A 7,022-nucleotide genomic window follows, 5' to 3' on the forward strand; every position below is an offset into this window, starting at 1 on the left:
TGAATCTTGTGGGAACAGGTGTTATCGAGAGTGCGTTCAGGTTGCTACTACAGAGGTACCCGCAGATCTTTCCTCTCTCCCCAAGCAATATTGGTCTTATGCAGACGTGTTCTCCAAAAAGGCAGCGGAGACCCTTCCGCCCCATCGCCCCTATGACTGTCCTATTGATCCCTTGCCTGGTGCTGAGCCTCCCCGGGGTCGAGTCTATCCATTATCTCTCCCGGAAACGGAGGCAATGTCTCAGTACATTCAAGAGAATCTGGCAAGAGGGTTCATCAGGAAGTCAGTGTCACCTGCTGGGGCAGGGTTCTTTTTCGTGCAGAAGAAGAATGGAGAACTACGTCCATGCATAGACTACAGGGGTCTTAATGCTATCACAGTTAAGAACAAGTACCCTTTGCCTTTGATATCTGAGCTTTTCGATAGGCTTCGGGGAGCTAGAGTGTTTACTAAACTAGATCTGCGGGGTGCTTATAACCTGATTCGCATCTGTGAGGGGGACGAATGGAAAACGGCATTTAACACCAGAGATGGGCACTATGAGTATCTGGTGATGCCCTTCGGGCTCTGTAACGCACCTGCCGTTTTCCAAGACTTTGTCAACGACATCTTCCGGGATATGCTTTCCACCTCGGTTGTAGTCTATCTGGATGATATTCTCATCTTTTCTCCAGATATTGACTCCCACCGGAGAGATGTTGGCAGAGTCTTCAACCTCCTACGGGCAAACTCTCTTTATGCGAAGTTGGAGAAGTGTGTGTTTGAGCAGGAGTCCTTACCTTTCCTGGGCTATATCATCTCCGCCCTGGGATTGGCTATGGATCCTGCCAAACTACAGGCTGTGATGGACTGGCAAGAACCCCATTCACTTAAAGCGGTGCAGCGCTTTATGGGGTTCATTAATTATTACCGCCAGTTCATTCCCCATTTCTCAACTTTGGTAGCTCCCTTGGTAGCCCTCACCAAGAAGGGAGCAAATCCCAAAGTGTGGTCTGAAGAGGTCTCCAGGGCCTTTTCTTCTACTAAGTCTCATTTTGCTAGCGCTCCCATCCTACATCGTCCCGATGTCGATAAGCCGTTTATCATGGAGGTGGATGCCTTTTCCGTTGGTGCTGGAGCAGTCCTCTTCCAAAAGGATGCTCAAGGTCGGAAGCATCCGTGCTTCTTCTTCTCCAAGACCTTCACACCAGTGGAGAGGAATTATTCCATCGGGGACAGGGAGTTGCTAGCGATGAAATTGGCTTTCTGAGAGTGGAGACATCTCTTGGAGGGGGCTCGTTTTCCCTTTCAAGTTTTTACTGACCACAAAAATGTGCTATTTTTGCAAACAGCCCAGCGGCTAAATTCTCGCCAGGCCAGATGGTCCTTATTCTTCTCCCGATTCCACTTCACCCTCCATTATCTCGCTGGGGAGAAGAACATTCGAGCTGATGCTCTTTCTCGCTCTGTTGTGTCATCTGAGGAGGAGGAAGGAGAGCCTCGGCTTATTGTTCCTTCTGAGAGCTTGAGAACCGTGGCTCCGATGTCGCTTGAGTCTGTGCCTCCGGGCAAGACTTTTGTGCCCATAAATTTGCGACCGGAGGTTCTCTCTTGGGCTCATTCCTCCAGGGTGGGTGGACACTTTGGGACAAAAAGGACATCTGAGCTGCTGGCGAGGACGTACTGGTGGCCGCATATGCTCCAAGATGTCAGAGATTACGTTCTGGCGTGTGTCTCATGCGCCAAAAATAAGTCTCCTCGACAACGGCCGTCTGGGTTACTCTATCCCCTACCGGTCGCAGACAGGCCCTGGGAGATGGTCGGGATGGACTTTGTGGTGGGTTTGCCCAAGTCTCGCGGCTGTACCGTCATTTGGGTCATTACCGATCATTTCTCGAAAATGGTGCATTTGGTGCCGCTCCCACGGTTACCTTCTGCACGGGCCTTGGCAGCGTTGTTCATAAGACACGTCTTCCGCCTACACGGCATGCCAGACAAAATTGTCAGTGACCGGGGTCCCCAGTTTGCGTCTCGGTTTTGGAGAGAGCTTTGTTGTCTTCTCAGCATTGAGTTAAATCTCTCTTCCGCATATCATCCCAAGACGAATAGGTTGGTGGAGAGGGCCAATCAGACTCTGGTCACATATCTGCGACATTTTGTTTCTGCCAGGCAGGATGACTGGGCATCTTTATTACCATGGGCAGAGTTCGCCCTTAATAACGCTGTAGCTGACTCCACCGGTCAGACTCCTTTCCTCCTTAATTACGGCCAGCATCCGCGGGTTCCTGTGCCTATGCCCGTGTCCTCTGCTGACTCCAGGGTGGCAGACTGGGCAGTGGAGGCACGGGACATTTGGGACCGCACTCAGGATGCCATTCGGGCCTCGAAGGAGAGAATGAGGTCCTCCGCCGATGCACATCGGCGCCCTGCCCCGACCTTTGCTCCTGGCGATTTAGTGTGGCTCTCCAACCGTAATATCAGGCTGCGTGTAGAGTCCACTAAGTTTGCACCTCGCTACTTGGGTCCCTTCAAGGTCCTCGAACAGGTTAATCCTGTGGTCTACCGTCTGGCCCTTCCGCCACGCCTGGGTATCACCGACACCTTTCATGTATCCCTCTTGAAACCCGTGTATATGTCCCGGTTTTCCGAGTCATCTGCTGGGACATCGGGTTCGTCTACGGACGAGGTGAACGCTATTTTGGGGTTCAAGGTGGTACGTGGCAAAAAATTTTATTTGGTAGACTGGAAGGGTTATGGCCCCGAGGACAGGTCCTGGGAGCCTGTTGAGCACATTCGGGCCCCGCAGCTCATTGCTGCCTTCGAACGTAGCGAGGCCCAAGGAGGGGGGGGGGATGTTAGGAGTCGAGTTTCCTCTGCTGCACAGGGGGAATCTCGATCCGTCTCCGCTGCGGTCTCCCATTCTTCTCCAGCCGCAGTGGAGTCTGCTCAGCAGGGACGTCGATCCCAGCATCTCGCTCAGTCTGACTCTGTGCGAAGAGTTACTGCTGCTTTTCCTGCTTCTGCCATTGAAGCCAGTGCTGGGCAGCGGCGAGTGGACGTTTCTGGATCTAAGTCCTGCTTTCCTCTGTCTGAGCATGCCCAGGGCAGGATCTCCCGTTAGAGATCAAGGGTCACATGCTCAGGTACTGCAGCACATCCCATTGGTCCTTTTGGCAGGTCCTGAAAGGGCAAAACTTCTGTAGCTGTTTCCTGTGCTGCAGCTATATAAACTGCGTATGACCACACGGCCATGCGCTAGTATTGTCTTGTAAATATGTGTGTGTGTTGTGAGTGAAAGTCGCTCTTTAAATAACCCTCCCCTATTGAATGATTGTTCGCGGAAGGTGTATGTTTGCTATCTAGCGCCCGACTTATTCAACAGCACGTAACACACATTACAGCTACCAATTGCTGTGTCCGCCTGTACGGCGCCGTGCGCTTGCTCTGCGCTTTCCTGACCCAAGCCTGGGTGGTTAGTGGCGTCCGTCAGTGCGGCACCGCACGCACTCTTGTGCCTTTATATTATTATTTAGTTTCCTTACACACCCAGTTGCGGTGTTGTGCCAGCAAGTGTCTAATCGGATTTCAATCCTAGTTGGGGTTGAATTCGCTGACTTCTTGCTCGCGCTCTATGTGCGGTACCGCGGTCCTGTGACGCAACAGGATCGCTTCCTTCACGCAGGGTGAAGTTAACTCGTGCGTGTATACTTATAGTACCGCCATATAGTCCGTCTTACTAGCAGCAGGGTTTTTACCTGCACGGTGGACCTCGGACTGCGAACGCACCTAGTTCCATTTCATCTTGTACTTGGTGCGTTCCGCCAGTCCTTAACACAGACATTGCTTTTCAACCATGCTTCCACAGAATTAAAAAACACCTCATGAAATAGGCCTAGACAGAAATGATGGTACCCTTAACTTAATATTTTGTTGCACAACCTTTTGAGGCAATCACTGCAATCAAACAATTCCTGCAACTGTCAATGAGACTTCTGCACCCCTCGACAGGTATTTTGCCCACTCCTCAAGAGCAAACTGCTCCAGTTGTCTCATATTTGAAGGTTGCCTTTTCTAGATGGCATGTTTCAGCTCTTTCCAAAGATGCTCAATTGGATTGAGGTCAGGGTTCATAGAAAGCCACTTCAGAATAGCCCAATGTTTTCCTCTTAGCCATTCTTGGGTGTTTTTAGCTGTGTGTTTTGGGACATTATCCTGTTGCAAGACCCATGACCTGTGACCTGTGACCTGTGACCAAGCTTTCTGACACTGGGCAGCACATTTCTCTCTAGAATCCCTTGATAGTCTTGAGATTTCATTGTACCCTGCATAGATTCTAAACACCCTGTGCCAGATGCAGCAAAGCAGCCCCAGAACATAACAGAGCCTCCTCCATGTTTCACAGTAGGGACAGTGTTGTTTTCTTGACATGCTTCATTTTTCTGTCTGTGAACAAAGAGCTGATGTGCCTTGCCAAAAAGTTCCATTTTGTCTCATCTGTCCATAGGACATTCTCCCAGAAACTTTGTAGCATGTCAACATGTAGTTTGGTAAATTCCAGTCTGGCTTATTTATGATTTTTTTTTTCAACAATGATGTCCTCCTTGGTTGTCTCCCATGAAACCACTTTGGCTCATACGACGGATTGTGCGATCTGACACTGATGTTCCTTGAGTACACCTTTAACCCCTTCCCGACATGCGCCGTACGAGTACTGATCTGCGGGAATTGAGTTCCCGCAAACCGCAGCACTAGTACGTCGGCACAATCCTGCGGTCTCACAGTGAGCACCGCGGCGATCGCGTGCAGCCGTCAGCTGCATGTGACAGCTGACACCCCACAGCAATGCCCACGATCGGCACTAGCGTCGATCGTTGGCATTTAACCCCTCTGATGCAGCGGTCAGTAGTGACGGTGACATAGAGGGGCATCGCACAGGGACGGGGGCTCCCTGCGCTCTCCCACCGGAACAATGTGATGCGATCCAAAATGGCCGTGGGGCTCCTTCCGGGTCCTTCGCTCAGGTGGCTTGCCAGCGCTTGCTCATGGCAGATGCCGGAAAGCCTCCTGCACTGCCTGTCAGATCGCTGTGCTATGCAATGTGTCAGATCAGCGATCTGAGGAAATATAGTGATGTCCCACCCTGGGACAATGTTATACAGTAAAAAAAAAATAGAATGTATAAAAAAAAAAACCCAAATAAAAAATAAATAAATAAATAAATATTTTCCAATAAATCCATTTATTTATGTAACTAAAAAAACAAAACAATGAAAGTACACATATTTGGTATCGCCGCGTCCGTAACGACCTGCTCTATAAAACTATCCCACTAGTTAACCCCTTCAGTGAACACCGCAAAAAATAAATAAAAAACGAGGCAAAAAATAATGCTTTAACATAATACTGCCGAATAAAAAGTGCAATAAAATGTGATAAAAAAGACGGATATAAATAACCATGGCACCGCTGAAAACGTCATCTTGTCCCGCAAAAAATAAAAAAGTTATAGCTCTCAGAATAAAGCGTTGCAAAAACAATTATGTTTTATATAAAATAGTTTTTATTGTGTAAAAGCGCCAAAACATAAAAAAAGATATAAATGAGGTATCGCTGTAATCTTACTAACCCGAAGAATAAAGCTGCTTTATCAATTTTACCACATACGGAACTGTTATGATCCGGTGACCTTGGAGCCGCATGAAACTTTCTCTGGAGTAGGTGGTAACTGTACTGACCGCAAATCCTGAACTAACACCGCAACTAGAAGTAGCCGTGGGGTGTGCCTAACAAACCCTAGACACCTCGACACAGCCGGAGGACTAAATACCCCTATAGGTGGAAATAGGAATTCTACCTTGCCTCAGAGCAGAACCCCAAAGGATAGGCAGCCCCTCACGAATATTGACTGTGAGTAGGAGAGGAAAGACACACGCAGGCAGAAAACAGGATTTAGCAAAAGAGGCCACTCTAGCTAAATAGGAAAGGATAGGACAGAATACTAAGCGGTCAATATTAAAACCCTTCCAAAAATATCCACAGCAGATAATACAAAAAATTCCACCATCTAACTAAAGACGTGGAACGTATATCTGCAACTCCTGAGAATCCAACTAGACTGAGTAAATACTGACACAATCTAAGCTGGACAAGAAAAAACAAATGAATAGCACTGAATTATCAAGCACACAGCATATGTGCCACAGAAACAAAACCAGACACTTATCTTTGCTGATTTGGCAGCAAGGCAGGAGGAACCAGACAGAGGTCCAACACCTCCCAACAACCATGGACAACTGGCAAGGACTAATGAATCCTGCACACATAAATACCCCAGTCAGAACTGCAATCAGCAGATACACCTGACCAGGACTGCAACCCAGGGACAACTGCATTACCACCTACAACCACCGGAGGGAGCCCAAAAGCAGAATTCACAACAGTACCCCCCCCTTGAGGAGGGGTCACCGAACCCTCACCAGAGCCCCCAGGCCGATCAGGACAAGCCAGATGAAAGGCACAAACAAAATCAGCAGCATGGACATCAGAGGCAAAAACCCAAGAATTATCCTCCTGGCCATAACCCTTGCATTTGACAAGGTACTGAAGCCTCCGCCTCGAAAAATGAGAATCCAAAATCTTCTCAACCACATACTCCAACTCCCCATCAACCAACACAGGGGCCGGAGGATCAACAGAGGGAACAACGGGCACCACATATTTCCGCAATAAAGATCTATGGAAGACATTATGGATAGCAAAAGAGGCCGGAAGCGCCAATCGAAAAGACACCGGATTAATAATTCCAGAAATCCTATAAGAACCAATAAACTGAGGCTTAAACTTAGGAGAAGAAACCTTCATAGGAACATGACGGAAAGACAACCAGACCAGATCCCCAACCCGAAGCCGGGAACCAACACACCGACGACGGTTAGCAAAACGTTGAGCCTTCTCCTGAGACAACACCAAATTGTCCACCACATGAGCCCAAATCTGCTGCAACCTGTCAACCACAGAATCGGCACCAGGACAGTCAGAAAGCT

Source organism: Ranitomeya imitator, chromosome 1 (genome assembly GCF_032444005.1).
Source record: "Ranitomeya imitator isolate aRanImi1 chromosome 1, aRanImi1.pri, whole genome shotgun sequence".
Taxonomy (NCBI): Eukaryota; Metazoa; Chordata; class Amphibia; order Anura; family Dendrobatidae; genus Ranitomeya; species Ranitomeya imitator.